The 24,991-nt window shown below is 36.4% G+C and overlaps 1 protein-coding gene and 1 long non-coding RNA gene across 5 annotated transcripts in view; one reads left to right on the plus strand and one right to left on the minus strand.

The window, feature by feature from the left end:
- The window catches only part of fru (sex determination protein fruitless), a 171,478-nt gene that overhangs the window by 31,422 nt on the left and 115,065 nt on the right, over positions 1 to 24,991 (minus strand). The gene's annotated exons all lie outside the window — the stretch shown is intronic.
- On the plus strand, positions 1,202 to 8,389 carry LOC149270218 (uncharacterized). The gene is made up of 3 exons (XR_016271252.1): positions 1,202 to 2,151; positions 7,858 to 7,908; positions 7,968 to 8,389. It is a non-coding gene; the product is annotated as an uncharacterized LOC149270218 (long non-coding RNA).

Genomic DNA, 24,991 nt, shown 5'->3' on the forward strand with positions numbered 1-24,991 from the left:
CAATGGCAACAGCTCTGGCCCTGTGACTCACGTTGGCCAATTGGCAACGAGGGAGCCAGCGGCGAGCGGCGGGCGGGCTGTCAGGGTCTAAGAGTTTGTCTGTAATTATTACAGTTATGTCGCTGCGCTGTCGTTGTGGGTGCCAAATGCCATAATCCGACTGAATATTGAGTGAAGCTGAACTTGTTGCTGCTTTGCGGTTAACACCGTTAGCCATACGACATGGGGGCTGGGCGGGACAGAGGGGCGGTACAGCTTGTTAGCACTTGAAAAGGCAGCGACATATAGCGATGGTCGTTGGCTCGATGCTCAATGCTCGATGCTCGATACTCGTCGTTTGTTGTTTGTGAAATTTGCCGTGGGCTGTCCCACAACAACAACAAAAACACCAACAAGCTCTGTTGTACGAAACTTTACAACAATTGAGGCTGCGGCTTGAAACTCGACTCGACTCGAGACTCCCTTTTGGCAGCTTGTCAGGCACTTGTTGACCAACTCGAAGCGATGTTAAGCAGCTCTCCAGCTGTCAGAGACTTTGTCTCTCTCTCTCTCTCTCCCTCTCTGTGACCGTGTGTATGTGTATTTGTGTTGACAGTGGCAAATATTGTGTTCGGCCATTAACGTAATGTTAATTGAGCGCCCAAAAAGAGACATAAAGCTAGATAGTCAATGCGGAATTAGCATTAATTAGGGCGCCATAAGGGCTGACACGAAAGGGATTTTTACAGCAGCAGCAGCAGCAGCAACAGCTGTTGCCTTTATGAGCTGCTAAATACGCAAATTTGGCAATATCACGCGTTGTTTATTAAAGCCACAACTGGGCGTATACTCAATGATTTTGTATAGAAAATTAAGCATACGTTACGTATGCCGCAGCTAAATAGATTAACACATTGACAATACGAATAGAACTGAAGTAGAAGTAGAAGTAGCAGTAGAAGTAGAAGTAGAAGTAGAAGTAGAAGTAGAAGTAGAAGTAGAAGTAGAAGTAGAAGTAGAAGTAGAAGTAGAAGTAGAAGTAGAAGTAGTAGTAGGAGTAGAAGTAGAAGTAGAAGTAGAAGTAGAAGTAGAAGTAGAAGTAGAAGTAGAAGTAGAAGTAGAAGTTGAAGTAGAAGTAGAAGTAGAAGTAGAAGTAGAAGTAGAAGTAGAAGTAGAAGTAGAAGTAGAAGTAGAATAGAAGTCGAAGTAGAAGTAGGAAGTAGAAGTAGAAGTAGAAGTAGAAGTAGAAGTAGAAGTAGAAGTAGAAGTAGAAGTAGAAGTAGAAGTAGAAAAAATGCATAAATGGTTTGTTAATTAGTTATTTAATATAGTTAAATATATGGCAACTAACTATATATTAGGCTTAACTAATTAAATTTCATGCCAATTATCAATTTAAAGGTACTGACTGCTCAGGCTCTAGTCGAAATACGTGCAACAGATAAATCGCTGGTGTAATTACATTTAATACAGGTATAATAAAATATACACTTATATTATAGGCACATGTATATATAATTTTATATATGAACAATGCTGTAAAATAAATTTGTAGACGCCTTTTGCGTTGGGGCCTGTCAAAAGTGCGCAATGCGAGAAGTGCAAGGCAGAAAACTTGTCTGGGCAATTACGTCAAGCGCCTTGTTGCAGACGTTGCAAATGTGGTTACTGTTGTTGTTGCTGCTGCCGTTGTTGTTGTTGTTGTTGTTACATACGAGTAGTGTTGCGTCTGTTGCTGTTGGCAGACACATTTTGGGCAATTAAATGCGCTAATTTTCATTTATAGTTTTGCATCAGGCACTTTTGGGGCCCCCAAAAATGAAAATGATGACAATTTGCGTTTGCTTCGCTTTTCCTTCCATTTTATTTATATTCGGTTTTCGTATTTTTTGCTTTGGCTTTGGCTTAAGCAGCGCGTGGGCAGTGCGCGAATGCACACGCTGGCGTATGAGTGATATTTTCTGAGTGAGTGAGTGTCGCTGCTTGGCTGCGATATTTGCAATTACAATGACACTCTGACAGCCAGCAGCGTCAGCAGCGACAGTGCGTAGAAGAGCTGACCTAAATTTGAACACACTTAGAAATTGTCTACAAACAACAACAGCAACAACAGCAGCAACAACAACAATAACAACAACTACTTCGATAGCACTAAGTACACAACGCAAACAAGTAAGCGAGGGATATCGTTGCTAAATTTAAACTGACTGCCTAATGCTCTGTTCACTGCAAAAGAATTAAGATTGATATTTGCTTATGTGTGACATGTGACTGTATAACTTGATCTATAATAATGAAGGCAAAAAAAAACTCTTTGAAGTGTTTATTATTTATTTTACGCTTTTTATTATTTATTTTACGCTTTTTATTATTTATAATTTGTATAATAAAACATTGATTTTTTTTTCTCAGTTATATTTATTATTATAGTTTATTTAATTTAATTTTTTTCTTTTTAATTTTATTTATTTTTTTATTTATTTATTTACCTTTTATTTTTTTTTTTTTGCGAGCTTTAAATCTTTTTACAAAATTTTTTGAAATTCATCCTTAAATTTATTTAATACTGTTTTTTATTTTAACATTTAAATTTAATTGATTTTTCTTATATATATTTTGTTCTGTATTTCTTGTATTTTTTAAATGTATTATTTTTATGCTAAATTTATTTATTTTTTTTTAAATATTATTTTAAATTTTTTTCTAAGCTTAAAGCAATAAATAATTTCATTTTTTTTTGTACTATTTTTATGTTGATTTTTATATATATATTTATAAACATTTTTTATACAAAATATGTTTGTAATAATGTTTAATGAAACAGTCAAGTCAAAGAGCTTTATATATTCCATTTCTCAATATTTTTCTTAGCAGCCAGTCAAACTCTTCTCACTTTACAAGCAGTGTATAAAAAGCAAGCACTGTGCCTGTGCCTCTGTTTATATATATGTGTGTGTGTGTTTGTGTTTCTGTGTGTAGGCCCACTTCAACCCTGCCGAAAGCAACCTCAAGCATTTCAAAGAACCAACAAGCGAAATGTAAGCACACAATAAATAGCAGCAAGAAAAAAAAAAGAATCTAGGAAAAAGACGAAAAAAAGAAAACATATTCGACGGGCTGACAAATCGCGTAAATTTTTGCGCGCGCATTGCGTGGGCAGAAGCAGAGGCAGAGTCAGAGTGCGCTTTATTGTTGTTGTTGTATAGTGAATCGCCAACATGTGGCCCTAATTCATGCAAACGAACGAGCAGCAGCAAATCAACGATCGCAATTATGTGTTTGTGGCAGGCAGGAAACGCCTAAGGTACAAAACACACACAAAAATCAAGTCAAATCAGTTGCAGCAAAGTGCTTCAAGCAAAGCCAATGCTTATGCTCATTCATGGGAGTGAAACGAGTATATTGGTTTTGTGCAATGTCTGGCCATCCGTCTGTCTGCCTTTAGGCCATTAGACTTGGAAATATGGAACATATACCCTTGAATTACAAAATGTCAAGGCGTGGAAAATCGGAAAATGCATTTTTCAGTATCTCAAAAACCGTGATAATACTAGAGATTACAGCCTAAACTCAATAGGACAAAGTGGATGTAATTTAATAATTTACTTCAACTATAATATTTATATACCAAGTAGAGGCGTGGCAAGGCAGGAAATTGATTTTGCAGGACTCTTGTTATTTATGATTTATAATAGAAGAAGGCTTTCATACACATTAATCATAAGATTATAAATTATATAATTGTGAATAAGCATTACATAATAATACAATTTACTGATAAGAAGAATAAAGTGGAATTTGTATTGTATAGTAGTTCTTAAGGGCTTTATAATTTATGCTGCAATATGTGGTAAAGAAAAATGAAAAGAAACTTGGATATTAAGACTCATACCGGAAGAAGCGGAATATATAAGCCTTAAAGCACTGAAGACGGATCCGAAATATGGACAAACATATCTGGATCACCTGATTAATGAACAATGAAAAATGTCATTCATTCATTTTTTTTTTAACTTATTATCAGATAATATTTGAGTTCTCTTGCACGAGAAAGTCTTCAAGTGGTAAAGAAACTACGTCAGAAGAAGGTCCAATTTTTATTGATAAGCTTAGCATTGATAAGGCTCTATAAAGCTCTATACATACATACATATCTGGAAAATGCATAAACAGAGCAAATACATTTCGTAACATTTAACAAGCTTGTTTTTATTATTATTTTCAATCGAATACCGAATGCCGAATGCCGAATCCCGCTGAGGTATAAATAAATTGAATCTTTTGGTAGCATCCATTTTTATTAATATGCGTCTAAATATATGCGAGCACGAGATGAATTTATGTTTTTGTTTGCAAATAGTTTTTTGGCAACAGGAACACGGCACGGCGGCCAAGCCAAAGGCTATGTATCAAAAATAATATTAAACATTTTTCGCTGTTGCTATTCTTGTTGTTGTTGTTGTTGTTGTTTTTGTTGCTAGCAAAAATGTATTTATAAGCTAAGAGAACCAAATCGAAAATTGTTAAGAAATATTTATTTTAAGGCGACGACTAGACACACTTTATAATATGGGGTATATAGATATAGATATAGATATAGATATAGATATAGATATAGATATAGATATAGATATAGATATAGCTAGATATAGATATAGATATAGATATAGATATAGATATAGATATAGATATAATATAGATATAGATATAGATATAGATAGATATAGATATAGATATAGATATAGATATAGATATAGATATAGATATAGATATAGATATAGATATAGATATAGATATAGATATAGATATAGTTAATTTGAGCTAAACTTAAATATAAGTTATAATACATGTTAGGAACCTTAATTTGCATTGAATAATCACAATTTGTTTGCACTAGAAAACAAGCTTCGAGCCAAGTTATAGACGTAGCAATAAATCTACTAATCAAGATTTTATATACATGTATTTATATGAGCTGCATATTTGTATGAACATTTTCAATGATGTATGAAGAGTATGTAAAAATGTACAAATATATATGTACGCTCTTAAATATCTATCAAATTCTATTAAGACTCGCCTTTTTGTTAGGGTATTAAACAAGCTAAACAAACGATTTGCGCATCTGCAAAGGGAACAAGCAACAATAAGAACAACAAGCTACACGAAATGAGGCGTAATGAGCACACACACACACGCACACACAGACAGCTGCTCCCAAAGTACGTAAGCATCACAAGGTGTGCGGTCGGTGGGTGGGTGGCTGGCTGCTGGCTTGGGTTGGGTGGTTGGGCGTCCATTCAGTTGGCTGCGAGCTGACATAGATCCCCAATTTCTGCTGGTATTTTGCCAGTAGATCTATTCTATGCACAAAAATGATCTACATGTGTGTGGCTCTGTGTGCGTGTGTGTGCCTGGGCCCAGGGCTTGTGACTGCTGGGCGCAGACAGACAGCGAGCGGGACAGAGACAGAGACGATGAGAGGGTTAGAGGAAGAGAGTCTGTTTGTCACACACGCACATACACACACACACACAAAGAGAAGAGCGCACAGTATTTGCACAGTTGGTGCGAAAAAAACTCGCAAATGATTCTCAAAGAAATAATTCATATAAAACATGAAACAACAAAAACAAATACATATAAATATAAATAAATATATATAAATATCTATGTATATATAAAATAATAATAAATATTGCATAAATATACAACTAAATAAATATGCAAAAAAAAAAGACGCATTTTGGTAACAACAATGACTGCGCTCTGTGCTCTGTGAAGCGTTCTTTGCTTTTATTATTTTAAAACACGGGTAACAAATTGTATATATTTTAAATACCCTATAGAAGTGACAAGCGTGGGGTATAAAAAACAGTTCAGACAGCTGAAAACTTTTCGTAGATGTTTGACCTGATTAATCAAGATTTACGAAGAAAAAAAATGTTTAAACAGCAAAGAAATATGCTTGAGTCCCAAAGCTGAGACAATTGATAGGAAATATAGTGAATAGTTGCAAGAATTATAAGAATATATATAAATATACTATCATATACATATGTATATGTTATATCCACTTCAAACTTAACCCCCTTTATTTCACTCCATTATTGCTCGCTCAAGCTACAGGGTATCTATGCTTTGGGCAGATACATATATATTTTTTCTTTTTCATGACAGTTAGCTGGGCTTTTCAGAGGCTGGGGCGTGGTCGCGCATTGCTTTAATCTAAATTGGCGCATAGTAATGCTTTTTTTTCACATCATTCTGTCGCCCTCAGTGTGTGTGTGTGTGCGTGTGTGTGTGTGATCGCCCGTGTCTTACATATGTTTTATATATATATGTATATTTATATCTTTGCCTGCCCGCTATGTCTATCCCTCCCTATCTCTATCACTGTCACTCTCTCACTCTCTCTCTACCACATACCCTCAGCCTTTTTATGCCATCTCTTTCACACACGGCACACACCCTTAATTGTGTAAAATAAATTGGCGCTGTCGACGTCGCTGCCAGCGTTGCCGTTTGACGTCAGCTCAAAGCTTTTTTAGGCAGCATTTATTGTTGTACTCGCTGATGTTGTTCTTGTGTTGTTGTTGTTGCTGTTGTTGTTGCTCAGTATAATCGCACACAGATTGTAAAAATTTTAATTTATAGATAATTTTCGCATGTTTTAGGTGTTTTGTGCCGCGCATCTGCCCGTTCGTGCAGTAATTTACTATATAGTATTTTTATAGTATTTATAAATAATTTTACGCATGACTTGATATTATCCCCCAAAAAAAAGTGGGAGAGGTCGAGCAGAGCAAACGTTTACATAAGTGAAATAAATAAGACAATAGATCTACAGACATGTATCTACAACTGATTGAGTAAACTATATAACATTAATAGTTACATATTTTTTTAAGGATTTTTCTTTTTATAAAAGTTCTCTTTTATTTAACAATTTCCTTTTTATATGTTTCTTATAACCAAAATCGCAATTCAAAATCGATTTTTTTTTTTTCTTTGATAAAAGAACATCCCTTACAAAGGTCAGATGCTTTATTTGCAGCAACAATAAAAATGTAAAGAAAGCAAAAGACAATAAAAATAAAAAAAAGTGTATACAAACCAGTCTACACTGGGCAGGACAGTAAAATTCCGAATCATAAACTAGTTTGCGTAGCTCCGATCTCATCCCCAAACACGTTTATAAATGCTTCCACTGTTTTCTAACTTTTGTGCAAAAGCAGTCTAACTCTTAATTTTCAAATTGCAATTCTATATGAAGAAATCGAAAAAATAAAAAAACATTCTATTTTATCTTATTTTCAGAAATGAATAAATAGTAAGATAAACCAGAAGCAAAATATTTAAATGATAGTACCGGAACTAAAAATATTATATTAATATAAATTTAAACATTTTTTAAGTTTAGTAACAAAAAAGATGTTTAAAAGATAAACAATTTTGTTTCAAAAATTTTTGTATCTTTGAAGAGTAACAATATGTAAAATATATTTGTTAGATAAAACTTTTTTTTAATGTGTTATTTTTAACTGACATTAAAAAAGTCTGCTCTAAATTATAAATATCTAAAAAAATCTCTTATTTCTTTAAATACTGTCATGATCAATATATATATTTTGTTGATTTCCACTTCACATTTCTATATTTGTTTATTTTCCTAACAAATTCCCATTATAATTATTTCGGGTGATCGAAGTTCAATAGATAAAAAGGAACATAAAGGAACAAAGCAATATTCATAAACTAATTTCATTTATAAGTTTTCATTTCGATGACTTAATATCCACACTTCCTCTTACATAATCTATACGTAATATACGTTATTAACTTTTCAATAATTAACCCAAATTCCGCTACTTCCAGGCCAGTCCCGAGTTCTATAAAACATGCCTCTAATTCCATGAAAGCGAAAAAGTAAGTAAACCTTATCAGCACTTGTCGGGTACTATGTCACTATATGCTATATTATCTAGTCCGACTATATATGTATATACATATGTATGTAACTATAACTATATAGTGGAACGGCACTTGAGCACTTTTGCTTTCGTTTGGACAGGCAAAATGCAAACCCCATTCATCATTTGCACGATCGACCGACATGGCGTATACTTGATGCGCGTACTAACCTTTCAGAGAGGGAGTGCAGCAGCCAGAAGTTTGTGTAATCCAATTTGATGCGTTATTCTTTTTCACAAGGTACAGTTGAAGCCGAGCAAATATAGTTCATCCGCTAACGGGACTTTATTTATTATTATTTCAAATTCACTTTTTTGTTTAGCACTTTTTCGATCGAATTCATGCATAAAACTTTAAGATTGTACCAAGGCACCGCATTTTCATTGATTGTAAACAGATTTCACATATGTATGTAGCCGATTATTATTGTAAGGCACTGTAATTTAAACACTTTTATCAATATATGCATAGACATATAATTTGCACTTTATGCGAAATTCTAGAACAAATATTGTTCTTTTATTTATTATTTGAATTTTTATTTTTATTTATTTATTTCTCTGTTACTAGATCTTATTGGCAAATTTTCAGTTGCATGTGTGTGTTGGCTATATGTGTGCGTGTATACTCGATATATGTATATGTATGTGTGTGTATGTACGTATGTATGTGTGTATGTGTGCTAGTGTAATTGTGCGTGCTTAGAATCCGCGCAAGCAGCGTCCGTGTCCGACGCGTATCTGCCACGCAACATCACAACAAAATTGTAACTAATGTTCGGCTCGCGAGAAAATAGGTTAAGAGTGTCGCGCAGCGGCAACTGCGTTGGCGTTGACGCTGACGCTGACCGCGACGACAGCGCCGACGTCGACGTTTCAAAAACCAAAAACAAAACAGCAAACTAAACGCGCACGCGAGCGAAGCACACGAGCGACGCGACTATGTTGATCTCTGCATTGGCAATTTGCGAAAAAGAAAAAAAAAAAGTTTTATATACATGAAAAAAGGCAAGCGAGCCGCAAGCTAGAAAAAGGCGCAACCGCAGCAAGCAGCGCAGTTAACAACGGCAGCGACAGCGACACCGACAGCGGCAGCAGCAGAACAACATCAGCAACGCCGGCGTTGACGACGCGACCTACCAACCGACTGAAGCGGCAGCACAAACCAAATTGCCAAAAACCTTGATACCGATCGCGTCGCACACACACAAACACACGCACACACCCGAGCACGAACATTCGCAACAAGTTAGCTCGCGTCAGCGTCGATTCACGACTGCTGAATACCCATTGAGAGCAGAAGACGTGAAGTTCGCAAAAAAAAAAAAAAAAAAAAAAAAAAAAAAACAATGTACTCTTCCAAAGCACAGGCAAGCTATGAACAGCTCAAACTCGTTGCCTGCTGCTCAGCAGTGCTGCATCTTCTTCTTTTGCTCTTATATAATTCAAATGAAGCAATGTATTATCACATGCTCATTACATTTAGCACATAAGCCCATTGTCGCTAGCGAGCAGGGTATGAAAATCGCAAAAGGCAACGACAACAACAAATAACAGAGTTGCGCACAATAAGAGCGCCGCTTCGACTACAGCAAAAGAGCGGCGCAAACAAAAGCCAAAGCGTAAGAGAGCCAAGTGTGCAAAAACAAAAAATGCCGCGCAAAAGTAACAAAACAAAAAAAAAAATACAAAGACAGAGGCCGTCGCAGCAGCATGTGCAGCGTCCTCGCCCCCGCTTTGAGCAGCGATCTGATCAACTGGCTCTCTTTGTAAAATGCGCTCACAAAATTAGATTTTGCCGCTGCCGCACACACATTTATGAGACACAACAACAACAGCAACGACAATGGCATGCACATAGCGTCATCGTCGGACGCTGTTGGCTTTTGAAAAAGCTTAAACTGGGCGCAGCATAGCCACCGAAACGAACAAAAAAAAAAACCTGCAATTTTTTGGCCAATTTTTGTTGTGTGTGTGCGTCTGTGTGTGTGTGTGTGTTCGTGTTTTGAAGGTCAACTTTACGACCCATAAGCGCAAAATTTGTTGCTGCCGCCAGTTTTACTTGGCGTTAGTTGCGCTGCCGTTGCCGTTGCCGTCGCTGCTGGCGCTGACGTTGACGATGCCATAGTTGTGTTGTTGTTTTTGTTTTATTTTTGGCACATTCGGCTTTTTGGTTCTGCGCTCGCATTTGCCTGTGTCTCTTTGTGCGTGTGTGTGTGTGTGTGCTCGGGTAACTTTACATGCGCGTGTAGGGTCCGCTGCCTTTTTAACGGCCGCTGCCAGCGTCGCTGCTGCTGCGCCAACTGCCTTGATCACACACACACTTAAACGAGCTGCCCAATTTGTTGTAGCGTATAAAAGACACACATACACATGCGTATATGTGTATGGAGCTTTGTTGTTGCCTTTTTATAAATTTAGAATTTTTGCAATTTTTTTTATATAATTTTTGCATTTATATAATCAAAAACCGCTGCTGGGCTCGTTCCGTTTGGTTATTTTAAATTTTTTTAATTTTTATTTATTTATTTTTTTTTTTGCCACAAGTTACAAATACTTGCAAGTTTGGGTACATGTGTACGTGTTTATGTGTGTGTGTGTGTTTGCTCTAATTGTATGCTTGGCTGACAATGTGAACTGACCTTTGTGCAGCCGTTTCCTAGAATCCAGTTAATCCAGGCAGTAAAAAAAATAGTTAACATTTTTTATACCCTGAACCCATTGAAAATGGGAAATCAGGGTATAATGGTTTTGTTGAAATGTATGTAACAGGGAGAAGGAGGCGTGGCAGACCCCACAAAGTATATATATTCTTGATCAGGGTGACGAGCTGAGTTGATTTGGCCCTGTCCGTCTGTCTGTCCGTCTGTCCGTCTGTCCGTCTGTCCGTCCGTCCGTCTGTCCGTCTGTCCGTCTGTCCGTCTGTCCGTATGTATGAACGCGTCGATTTCAGAAGATATAAGAGCTAGAGACTTCAAATTTCTTTTAAAATGTCCGTAATTACAGCGCGCATATCAAGTTTATCATTAAAAATCGATAACTCATCCCGATCTTTTTTTATCGATAAAAAACCTTATCGAAAACCAGTTATAAAATTATATCTTCTACACCTTTATTGCTAGAGTCTCCAAATTTTTATTGTATGCTTATATGCAATTTATACAATTTCGGTTTTTGTTAAAATTTACCCCCCACCCTTAAATTCACCCCCTCACCCTCACTTTTGTAAAAAGCGTATTTCAAATACTAGAGACTTGTGCTTTGGCAATTACATGCATATTCATGTTATAATCATAATCTGAAAGTTTCATGAAGATCGTACGTCCATAAAAAAAGTTATTAAACAATTAAGTTCTCATAGTAAGCGCACACTGCAGCCCATGCGTTTATGCGTGGGTGCTTGTGTGTGTATGTATGTGTATGTGTGTGTATGTGTGTGTGTGTATGCGTTTGTGTGAGTATGCGCGTGTGTTTGTGTATGTGTGTCTGTATGCGTGTGTGTGTATGTGTGCCTGTGTGTGCGTACGTGCCTGTCTGTGTGTGTGTGTGCGTGTTTCTTGTGTAAGCTAAAAGTCGCGAAAAATTATTGAAATATCTATTGCTCCAAGGGTTCAGGGGATCTCGTAGTCGAGCAGTCTCGACTAGAGCTTTCTTACTTGTTTTAATGAATGAATAGCATAAAAAATAGCAACATACTGATAGCAGCTCCCAGCAGATTAAATAACATTATCTATACAATACAAATCTAGTATCAGTTGAACCGTTCTGTGGCATACGGCATCCCTCAACTTATTCAAATTTACATGCATGTACATATATACATACATACATACATATGTACGTTTCTATTTATAGAAAATTAATATTTATTGTTCTTCTTCATACTTCTTTTTATTATTTTTACTATTTATTATTATTATCATAAAAGATTTTTTTTTGTTTTTTGTTTTTTTTTTTTTTGTTTTGTTAATATTTTTAATATCACATCTGTATTTGTAAGTACCTAAATAATTTTTTCAAATTTTGAGTTGAATTTTGAATTTTGAGTCAAGTAAACCCAAAATTTAATTTATTCAAATTCCCATGTTCACTTACAGCAATTGACATATTTTTGTCAATATTTTGCTGGCCAGTACTGTAAAAGGGCACAACGTTGGCTGCAGCACAATACGGCTCAATACAACTAAATGGATGCAAACACACACTCACACTCACACTCACACTAACAATACAGTTACATGCGCAAGTATGCATGCGCCTTTGCTCATATGGTGACGATTGACAGCACGATTATCAATCACGAGTGATTAGACGATGTCTATAAATACGCAATATTATCGCATTGGCACGGTTGAATTTCACATGAACATCAATTGGGGCTTGCAATTATTACAAGGAGCCAGTTGCTGTGTGCATGCACATACACATACCCCCACACACACGCACACATATGCATACATTGTGGCAATCAGCGAGCTAACGATGACAACGATAACTTCACTTTCAGCACAGTTACTCATTCACACACACACACGCACGCTACGAAAGCTCTTTTTTTTTTTGTGCTACTCATGCTTACAACAAAATTCGCGAGAGCGAGCGCACTGTAAAATTTCGAAGCGATTAGAAGAAGAATTACACGGCATGCCGCTTAGAAAAGAACTGAACACGCAATATTGTTGACTGCGGCGTCGCGCTCACATAATCAAGCAGTGGCAGCGGCAGCGGCAGCAACGCCAACAACAACAAATTATTAAATAAAAACGCACGCGCACGCACACACTGAAAAAGTTATGCGAAAAATAGCAAAAAAAAAAAAAACAAATAATAACGTTGAAAAGAACGGTATTTGCGTCGCAGGCAATAAAGAGAACAGCGCACGCTAAATAAGAGCGCAGCTAGCAAAACATTTGCTCTTTAAATGATCGCAGCGCTCAGTCGACGCGAAGCAGCGAAAGAATCATTTGACTGTGTGTGTGTGTGTGTTGTATAGTAATGCTAACGCTGCGCCTGCGTTTGGCACAGTGAACGCAAGCAGAGAGAATTAGGACAATGACAAAGACCAAAGCTTTGCTGGCTACATGCAGCATACATACAAATGTTACTAAGAAATCGTCTGCAACATGCTGCGCTTGCTTTAGAAGGATTTCATAGTTGCTAAGATAAAGATATCAATTTGAATTTAAAAGTCATAATCAAATTTGCTATCTGTTTGTCGTTATCTTGAAGCCCACACACAAATTTTTGTTAGGGCCCCAATCACGGGACTCTCGACTTGGCCGTGACTGTTGATCAGATGAGTTAATTAAAGCTCTATTAGCGCCCATTAATTGGAAACTGTTGCCCGTGCTCGTTGCTGTGACGCTTCAAATATGAAAACCAAATAACAAAATGGCCATAAAAGGCTACAAAATCAGTTAGATCAGTTGGTTTAGTTGGCATCGCCCGACAGTGCCTGCCAGCTGTATGCGAACTTACCGACTTACGACTTACATACATACATACATACATGCTCGCAATGGCGCTGCCTTGACACACTCGCCCAAAACAAAAACGTGTGCCGCATGCGCCGTATGCCAAACAAGCGACCCAACAACAACAACAGCAACAGCAGCAACATTGTTGCTAGCAAAAAGGCCCAAACGGGCGCTTGTCATGTAAAGCGCAACAAAACCTTCTGGCGCCCAAAAATGGCAAAAATCTTGCTTGGCATTTTACCTGTAACACATACAGAGGAACAAAAAAAAAAAAAAAAAAAAAAAAAAAAAAAAAACACATCACATTGTGAGCGTGAGAAACTGCGATGGATATATATCTATATCTTATAAATATCTGACACACATACATACAAACATTCATATGCGTATATATACATACATATATATCTATCTTTCTCTAGATACAGTTGGCGCGCAAAGTTCACGTACGCCATAAATGGCAGGTGAACGTCGGGGGGTTGGGGGCAGCTGTAGGGGGTACGTATAGGGGCGGCGATATGAGGGTTGACATCTCTCTCTCTCTCTCTCTCTCTCTGTCTTTCTGTAATGCTTTATCAGCTGCTTTCGCATGGAAAAGAATGTAGAAAAGAAATGCGTGAAAGCTGCACGTAGCAAAGCGAGATAAATACTATATATGAAAATACCTACAGAAAACTGAGATATAAACTATATATATATGTATATACATTTAAATTCTTGTATATGTAAAGCTAAAGCAAAGTATTTTTTTTAGTCCGACTGGCGCCAGCGTGAAATTGTTATTCTCAACATTTTATGGCCGTCAGCACATTTGGGCGCGCTCATTGAGTAGATATACCCTGTAAATGCTGATAATTCTTAAATGCGGTATATTAAGCAAAATTAAATAACAAAAAAAGAAAATAAGTTGAATACTCTGGTAATAATAAATGAATATTTAATTTGCTATTTAGTTTATATAGCTTCAACATGAGACTAATTTTTATCTGTGTAGTATCTGCTAGTCGTGCAGTTTCTCTTCACTTTTTACTTAAGTTTGCTTTAAATTATGAATTGGTTTTTGATTATTTTTGTTCTTCTTTTTCGATGTGGGCCAAAAGCAAAAGAGCTGAATGAACTCATTTACTTGCGCGTATTTGCGTTAACAATTTGCCCAAATCAGCTAGCATATGCCTGCGCAATCAGCGAGAGAGAGAGAGGGAGAGAGAGAGAGTAGGAGTAAAAGAGAGAAAAGCCTATACAATTCGCTAATAAGCTAAACAAAATGTTTCACCGAGTGCAATTTGTAATTAACTCAGAGCACAATTATTTATTGTCAAACAGTGTGTTTGTTTACACACACACACACACACACACACACATGTACACACACACACAGACAGTATACTCTATATAAATTACAATAAATATTTAATTTAAGTCCTGCTCATTTGGCCAGCAAACGGTCATAAAATGTTGACTCAAATGGCTCGAAACGATTTATAGAGCTGTTGCCCAAACATGCCATGAATCTACATATAATTTTCAATATACAATATATATATATATATTATTTTGGTATATATGTATGTCATAAATTATTTTTGAATTAAATATTTTAATCATTTCAATAGAATTTCTATCATTAGCTGATGGCATTCTGATAAGTATTAGCTAGCTATTAGCTTTACTATAATAAATTATAGGTTTTTAGAGCTAAAAGCTGTAACGAAAGATATATATGATATAAAAATATATGGGTTTTCAATTATTCTATTAATTATACGATCTATAAAGTCTTAAATACATTTTAAAATATATTTTATAAATAAATAGTGAATCATCATTCATAAATGATTCATTCATTATTGATTGATGATTTTGAAAACCAATATAGAGCATATAGAGCTTAAATCATAAAGGAGCATAAATATTTATGCAAAACTAAATAATTGATCAACTTTCGCTTTTGCAATGAGAGAGGGAGGCAGATAGAGAAGGAGAGGGTGAGAGCAGGAGAAAAAGAGGGACAGAGAGATGGTTGCAAACAAAAGACGTACAGAATCTACCTTAGGGCATTCATTGTAATATTTTACAACACTCAACTTGAAATATTAAACAAATATCATATACATATATAGAGCATATACAAGCATATATGTATATGATGGTATATGTGTAAAAACTTTTACAAGAACATAAAAACATGTAGGCGTGCATACAATAAGAGCAGCCACTGTATACATTTAACAGCGCAATGCAATTGGGACTCTTTGAAAAATGTTTGCGTTCTCTCTGCGTAGATATGTAAATGACAATATACCCTTTGTATATACATATACAAATGCCAATATTTTTTGGCTGCGGCGCTTCCCTCGAGGGCAACAAAAAAATGCTTGTGTAAAAAGCAATAAATAAAATAAATGCCATGTATATTTTGCATTCGCTTGTTTAATTTAATTTTTAATGCCCGCAAAATATGCATAAAACATTATCAGCTGTTGCGCTTCTCTCTTTTTGATTATATCACATAGAGTGGGCATATGTATTAATGTCCTGAATACTGCGTAAGTGTGTACGAATGTGGGTGTATTGGCTTCTGCGTAAAGCCGTGTCTATAAATTGAGGAGAATGCTGGGCTAAGGGCATTGAGGTTATAAGATCTTAAATAGGATTATCAGTTGAGTCCACCTGTTGATCTCCTAGTCTATTAATCAGTCTACCTGTAGTTCTTTCTGTATGACCTTCTCTAGAAGTATTTATAGGCGCTGGGGTTACATATCTGATACTACGTGCAACTTTTAGTCTGGATAATCGAAAACGTGCTTCAATGAAATCGATTAATATCAATACAAATCGATACCAAATTTCAGATTATCTATATTTGTAAATCGGTCTTAAGAAGTACAAGGATTTTAGAAACAGCTTTTCTTAAACTATCATATCAAGTTTTCCTCCAAATAAGTGAAAATATTGTATTCTATGCAATCGATAAAAATCAATAGAAATCGATATTAAACTTCAGTTATGTAAGCATATATTCCATGCTCTACAGGAGACTCTACCTATGTACTGCCTAACAATCCAAAAGGTCCCCACAAAAGATCAATCATAGTCTACATATAGGGTATATCTAGCATGTAGGATACACTATATCAAGTCTGTATAGGGCATCTCCTAGTCCCTTCCTGCTCATTTAAAACATTTTTGGGAATACTTTTTTTTTTCTTTTGTCGATTGAAAGCATTTGCATTTGGACAAATGCAAATAGGCGTGCGGTATATCCAGAGCTCGCATTAAAATCAATTAAATGACAAATTGAATTTCGGCAAAAAACTGGCGACGGCCATAAAAATTACATGTCCTTCTGCCGGGGGAATTGCAATCAACGCGTCATCAGTGCGAATGTCAATTTAATAACTGGCAAACGGAGGGACCCAAAGAGAAAGAGTGAGAGAGGGAGGGAGGGAGGTAGAGAGAGGGAGCTTGTGGTTGCGCCCCCCACTGTGTGTGGCACAGTGTGCCCAGCAAGGCAAATTAACACAACAATGTTGGCTCATTAACAGCCAGAGATGCAGATGCAGATGCAGATGAGGATGCAGGCGACAGAGGCTGCCACGACAGAGGTTGCATGCAGCACAGCTTCTTTTACAACTCGACAAAAGTTGGGCAAATAATTAAAAAACAATGGACGAAGCGGACGCGGTTTGTCGGTACGACCCGACAGCTCGCCAGCTCGACAGATCGACAGACAGCCGAACAGCGAAATTATGGCGTAATTAAGAGCTCGTCCAGCGGACCAGCAGCCAAATAAGGGGGCGTGTCTGCAGGCGATGCCAGCTGGGGCTGTAAATCTGTGTAACCAACGCAATGGCCACGAGAAGCTGTCAACAAGCAGTTGCCAATTCCGCATGAGTCAAGTGACAGAGGCGAGCAATAAAAAAAACAAAATGAAGGAAATATTGTGGAAGCAGATGGAATACTCTTTCGGGGGAGAATATATGCGTTATAATTTGATGTTATTCTAGATGAGTTGATAGGAGAAGAAGAAGAAGAAGAAGAAGAGGCACTGACATGAAACATTTATTCCAGGCAGAAGGGTTAAAGGGAACTTAAACTATATTCTTCCTCTGAACTACATTCTTTATCTTTTTCTTCTTCAACTTGATTATATATAAAAATTTTTCATTAGTAGAAAAGTGTAAAAAATTGAATCATAAAAGTTATGTTAAATATTATACAACAGATCTAATTCTATATAATAATTTCTATATAATAATTTTAGATACAGCCGAGTTCAGATTATGTGTATCCCGCTAAATCGAAAATCGCGATAAATCGAAATAAATTCTATCCCCTTGAAAAAAGTTCGATCGCGATTATTTTCGATAATATGAATTCCTTTTGCCATCTCGAATTACCGGGACTGTTTACTAGAAAAAAAAAAATTTATTAGGTTAACAATTCATTTTCTACAAAAAAAAAAAAAAATAAAATAAAATAAAATAAAAACAATAAATAAATACTAAAAAGTTTTTCAGCACATTTACAACGCGAAGGGTATACAATTTTCCATAGTGTCTGCAGCCAGTTTGTCTACAAGCTTAAATATCCTGACATTGCATGCAAGCCAATGCCAAAGCTTTTCCATTTGCCCCACATGAAAATCCTTTATTATTTATGCACAGTTCGCGGACCCCAAGCAGAAAAAAGAAACAAAGACAACAACAAAAAGTTGTAATTGACTTTAATAGCATTTCAATTTCTGTGGCAAAAACAAGAGTGCAATATAAAATAAAAAAAAAATAAAATAAATAAAAATATAAAAAATACCAATACAAAAAATAAGTACAGAAAAATATTGTAATAAATAAAAAGTAAATGCCATAAATAAGTGCAATAAAATCTATATGTCAGAGCTGTCATTGTAATTTTATTAACGTATGCATATCATTATGAGCTCTAGCCACGATTTATTAACGCTGCCATGTTATATGTATGTATCTGCTGTATATGTATATCTGCTCTATATGAAAAAACATATTCAATTGAGATATGCTTTAGCTGAGCTCTGGATTTTCTGATTTCACATTTTTTGTTGATTGCTCTGATTTATATTTGAGTGGTTTAATCTATAAACCTTTTAAAGTTCCGTTTGTGGAATTTTCTTAAATATTATAGAATCCAGGAGTCCAGAGGATATATCTTCTCTATATCTTTTTAATGTTTTATGAAAATCTGTTTTCATTTGTGAAATTAAATATAATACTTAAAAAAATTTTTTAAAAAATATTTCGGCTTAAATAAAAGTTAAGAAAAAAAAAAAAACAATATTTATTGTAAAATGTTAGTTATATATGAAAAATATTTTAAATATGTATATCTAAAACTTTATGCATATGAAAAAATAAATTTATACATGTCAATAAAGTTAAAAATAAAAAAATTAAAATAAAATAATAGTTGAATAAGCTACCGTAAAAAACTCATTTATGCATTTATTTTTTGTTATTTATATTTGTATTTAAATTAAAGTGTGCGTCAGTCGGAAATATAAATGTCTATGCGTGTAATGCAAAGTTGAAAAAAAGGTGAAATAAAACCAGAAAAACAAATGCGAAAATCTGAGACAAAAGCAAAAACAAAAGTTAAAGCGTTACCGCATTGAACTTCCGTTGTTTAAAGCCAAAAGCCAAGGTTGCATTTTGGCCAGCATTGAAACGTGTTTGTTGTTGCCTTTTGTTTTTTGGCAAAAAAACAAAATTGCGGCTGTCGACGGCTGTCTAACCAAATGGCTGCGTGCAGCTTGTAAATGTGAAAGTGAACAGCAAAACAAAAACAAAAGCAAAGGTGGCATATATGGACAGAGATACAGATAGAGAGATACAGCTGTAGCTACGGGCACATTTAGGTATAGCTACAGTCATATGTATATGGGCAGATGGGCGCGTCTAAGCCGCGTAACGCACTGAACTGTGAAATTAAACCACGTCAACGAGAGCAAAAAAAAAAAAAAAAAAAAAAAAAAAAAAAAAAAAATGAGGCAAGTAAGAATTCTATAGTCGAGAAAACTCGACTGAGATATCCCCTTAACCCTTCGAAGAACTGATATATCCATCAATTTGCGCTACTACAATGCATATATAACTCATACGCATGCATAAGCAGTCGCTCTGCTGACTGCGCAGCGACTGCGCTTGGGCTGTGAAACGGGAACTTTATTGTAAAATAACATTTCTTGTAAATGGACTTCCGTAATCAAATTTTCAGAATGTGATAATGAAAGCATACAGCGATATAATAAAAATAAAAATAGTTTGAAATGCATATGAATATATAAGCAAGATTTGTATACTATAGCTCCATAGGTGATTTAGATATATTTTCAGAACTGGTTTTTGATGAGATTTTTCATCGATGTAACTGAAACGGGAATAGTTATAAAATTTTTGAAACAAATAGGATCTGCGCATGTTATGCAGGTACTTACAAAAATAATTGCAAGTCTCTAGCTCTGATAGGTTCTGAGATCAAAGCGTTCAGACATACGGAAAGTCGAACAGATAAATAGTTAAAAGAAATAAATTGACTCAGCTTGTATATATTTCTCTGCTACCATATTATATATATTTTAAGAAATCCAATATATCCAGACCTCACATATTACATGTGTTCAGGGTATATGATATCCCGAAAAGCCGTCATATTTTTATTATGGCATAAATAAGTTGCGAATATGCCGAGAATTGACCCACTGTGAATCCGAATGTGAAGCAAAAGAAGTATCTTAAACCAGATTAAATGAGCAGCAGCCCACATGACGTATACATAATCATTATCAAGTGACGACTACCTTGACCCCAGCGCGAGCAGCATGAGAAAAAGAGAGTGCGACATTGATGAATTGACGAACTGAATGTATGAGCTATGAGTGATTGAGTGAGTGAATGTTTTTCTCTTGCCGCTGCTGCTGCTGTTGGGTGGGTGATAAACGGGGGCAGCCGAGCCAATTGAGCGAAACGTGAATCAGTTTGAATGCTTCGCAGCGACCTTCAGTCGTGAGTGGCACAGCGCTTGAGCGGGTTAACTGTCTGCTTTGACAGACACAGCCAACAGCCAACAGCCAAGAGGCAACAGCAGTTGCAGGCAACGGCACTGTTGCCACAGCTTGTGGCACACGCTCTCTGCGCTTGAATGTCTCGCTACATTGTTGGCTGGCTGCACTTCGCCTACCTCCCTCTGATTTCTCGTCTACCTCTTCTGTATTTTCAGATACAACAACTTGTTGCACTTAATTATGTAGCTGTCGGCAACCAATTAGCCAAGCTAACTTTGCTTTGCGATCCTTTTTGCCCCTGTTGCATATTTACCTAACAATGTGTAACAAGGCTGTTATCGAAAGCAGCTCAACTTGAAGATACCTTATAGACTTTCATGGGAAATATTTGAACTAACAATTAGTTTAGAGCAAATTATTTAATAAAATTAATTTATAATATTTATTTATTTTTTTTTAAATAAGAAGTATTGTCAATGTAATTTATTATATTATATATTTACAGATACTATTTTTATAATTTATAATATTTTGTATTTATTTTTTAAGTTTATATTTATTTTTTTTTTAATAAATATGGTTCTTAATGAACCAGTAGTTGTCTTTGGTCCACAGATCTCAAATCTTAAATGATAGATTAGTCACATTTAAATAAAGAATCTGAGTAAATTATAGTAAGTTCAAGTCTCTTAAGAAGATGTTGATTGAAAGTAGAAACATAATATTTTGTGAGGTTAGGATTTTTGATCCACAGATCTCAAATCTTAAATGATATGGATAAGGCACATTTAAATAAAAGAACTGAGTAAATTAAAGTAAGCTTAAGTCTCTTAAGAAGATGTAGACTGAAAGTAGAAACATAATATTTTGTGAGGTTAGGATCACTTAAGACACTTAAGAATTCGGCAATTTGTTCACATTTGTAATGTTTTTCAGGCAGAGCTCTACATAATATGGTATTTCTCTAAGACATGACGAATTCAGATTTATCTATGTATATTTACATGAATTTGATTGTTTTTGCAGCATTAAGGAGTATCATTTAGTCGATTATGCTCGATTGCAAATGTGTTGCTGGAGTTTTTTTTTAACAGAATCAATTGTTCTGGCAAATGCAACAGCAGTATTCAAATGCAAAACCTTTAAAATCGCTTTACAGGGTATATGCAAGTGTCATACTATATCTAGCTTAGCAAATTGAATACTTTTCCTTAGCAAGCTGTTGGCAATTGTGTTGTTTCTTGCTGCTGCTGCTGCTGCTGCTCTGTTTATTTTTTGCTGCATCTTTTGCACCCAGCTCGCTCAGTCGTTGTTGTTATCTGCTGCTGCACTTTATGAATGATGATGTGCTGTGAAACACGTGCCAACAACAACAACAACAACAAATATAACAGCAGCAGCAACAACAACATGCTATAGATATCAGAGTTCATTCAGCTATAGCCAAAATTTACAACTAAATGATTTTGTTGTTTTGTTCGCTTTTGGCTAAAATTGCTGACAAAAATGGCCAGCAGTAAATGGCCCAGTCGACGCGCACGTGCTGATAAATATCTAATTGGCCAGCTATGCGAGCCGAAATTATTTCTACCAGGGCTGAGGGCAAAGTTCAGCCCTAATTAGTTGCTCGAGTTGTTCAATTAAGCGCAGTTGGAATTCATTATTTGCTAACAGCCGCCAGCTGGCTGTAGTTTAATTACACACTCGGTAATAAAATCCTTAGCATAAATAATAACTCTATAGAAGTTGGGGTCATTTCAGAATGTAACACTGCACGGTGTGGTTTAAGGTCAATTTAGAGTTGCAACAGGGCCAAGAATAAGGCAAAGGTTTTTTGAGCAATTTATATAAAGTTTAGAAGAGTTGAGTTGATGTAATATTATTATATAGAATAAAAATTAATTTCTTATTATTTATGTACTGAAAATTGATGTATTTATTTCAGTATGATTATTCATTCTTATGCCTATTCACTAAAGTCAAGTGAGTATATAGGCTCTCTCCGTCCGTTCGTCAATCCGTAGGAATGCTATTGCAGAGACTCTAAATTTGGAGGATACCCTCAGGTATACCCTTGAATAATGAAGTAATAAAGTTTCTCATTGTGCCCGCTAAGGGCGTGGCAAATGCATTTCCGGCATCTTAGAAACGATGGATTGGCTAGATGGATTTGGAATATATATGATCACAAGACATGATCAACAAGATTTTGAGTTCATATTAACTACCATTGGGGACGTGGCGAATCCGGAAAAAACATATTTTCTAAAGCTTTAGAGCTAGAAAAGCTAGAAACTCAAAATTTAAGACTAAAGTTTTGCTGACATTCTCTATTGATATTGAAATTGAATCTATAGATATATATGCATATCAATATAGATATAGATATAGAGTGAATGAGTATTCCTTAATTGGTGACGCCCAACTAACTGCAGTCTCATTAATTATTTTTCTATCATTCGTCACTCCGTCAACTTTAAGCTTTACATTCCGCCCATAAAGGTTTCAGCACATTCTCGTTTTATCAGTTTTTAGTAACTCCAGTTCTAGCCAGTTCCCTTTAGCAGTTATATCACTTAAGACTGACATTATTGCCACATCATGTGGCTGACCATTTGTGGCAGACGATGCACAAACTGAACGCAAGCGAAACGCTTAGCCAATTACTCGGGAATTAACTGTGGCTGCTGCATACTGAAAAACCGTTAAGTGGCTGCACGGCACAGAAAAAAAGCAGTGCGAAAGACGTGTGGAAGGAACGCCAAAAAAAAAAGAGAAGCACAGTAACAGAACAACACTACAAATGGGAGTCGAAGGGGCAAGGGAGGGAGGGAGGGTGGACAGATTTTGAAGCGTGGCAATGTGAAATATGCAACGTTGATGCGCGCGCTGATTGCAGCAGCCAAACTGTTGTTGTTGTTGTTGTTGTAGCTGCTTGCCACTGATTGAATGAGTGCGCCACATTAACAGCAGACGAACAGGTGAGGCGGGCCGAACAGGTGAGCTGCAACTCCAGCCAGCTGAAGGGACGAAGGCACCGCAAAACGTCTGCTCACAAATAATCATAATCATGATCATAATGAACGCAAAGTACGCGCATAAGCAGACATGTGATGAGAGGGAGAGAGACTGGGTATGCACGACTAGACAATGCTCTGTAGTGGGCAAAATGACATAAGGAGTAGAGAGAGAGAGAGAAAGAGAGAGAGGGAGAGAGAGAGACTGGTAAATACACATATGTAGAGGAGAGGCAGACAGAGGGTATGCACGACTTAAAGCTGCTCTGTAATTGGTACGTAGACATATATAGGGGACATATACATATGCACGACTAGAAAATTCTCTATAATTGTTAAATAGATATATGGAGTGAAGGGTATGCACGACTAAACGCTGCTCTGTAGTTGGCAATTAGATATATGGAATAGGGAGAGGGAGAGATGGTATGGTATGATGGAAAAAATACATATGGGGAGAGAGAGGGTATGCACGTCTATGCGCTACTCTGTAGGTGGCAAGTGGAGTGGAATGAGAGGGTATGCGCGATTAGGCAGTGCTCTATATTTCACAAGTAGACATATTGTGTGGAGACTAGACGCTGCTCTATAGCTGGAGAGAGAGAGAGAGGGAGTATGCACGACTAGACGATGTTCAGTAGTTGGCGAAGAAAGCAAAGCTGAGGATTTTACTGAAAGGAAGTGGGAGCTGAGTTGTAGGAATAAGGTAAGATTATTCCATCTAAAACTTGTTTATAATCCGAATTGGCTCGTATTGCTCTGGGCCTTATCCAATAATATAAATCATTTTTAGAATATAAGTTTTTCTAAATCACTAATGTCCTCTTTAATTAAGACTTGATTTACTTGTATCAGATGTATATGTAACTATTTGAATAACATATACTCCTTATACCTTTTAAAATGGATTATTACCCTTAGCTGTCTCATCTTACTAGTCCACATTTAATCACCCTAGGCTTTCCATGACATGCCAGCTGCTCTGTGTGTACAGGGTATTCGACAGGGCTCACATGAGCTGCAAACATCGGCGGGCAGCCAAGTGCAGCCAAGCCAAGAGTCATGAAAAACCCACAAGCCATAATATACTCCATCTCTCTCTCTCTTTCTCTCCGCCTCTACAAGTCTCACCATCCCCCCTCTTGGTCTACTTCCTCAGCTCTTTCAGACTCTTTCACGTCGTACTTATTGGCTTGCTGGCTGATTCTTTGCACGCGCCGAGGCTCATTTTATTGATGGATTGCCAAGTGCCTGCAAGCTGCAATAAAAGCAAATGACAGAGAAAGAGGGGGGAGAGGCAGAGCGTGTGTGTGTGGCGCAGTGCCGCCTACCCGCCTACCCGCCTCCCTTTCGCATGCCCCTAGCCACTAGCTAACCCTTAGCCTGGCTGCTGGCAGCCAGTGTGGCAGCCACGGATTCTGTTGCATGTGCATTTCGTTTCGTTTCTTTTTCATTTCTTGTTCATTTTCCGTTTTGTTTTGCTTCAGTTTTTTAGCCTTTTTTTCTTCT

This window comes from Drosophila arizonae, chromosome 2 (genome assembly GCF_054131065.1).
Source record: "Drosophila arizonae isolate 15081-1271.41 chromosome 2, UAZ_ARI_1.0, whole genome shotgun sequence".
NCBI lineage: Eukaryota > Metazoa > Arthropoda > Insecta > Diptera > Drosophilidae > Drosophila > Drosophila arizonae.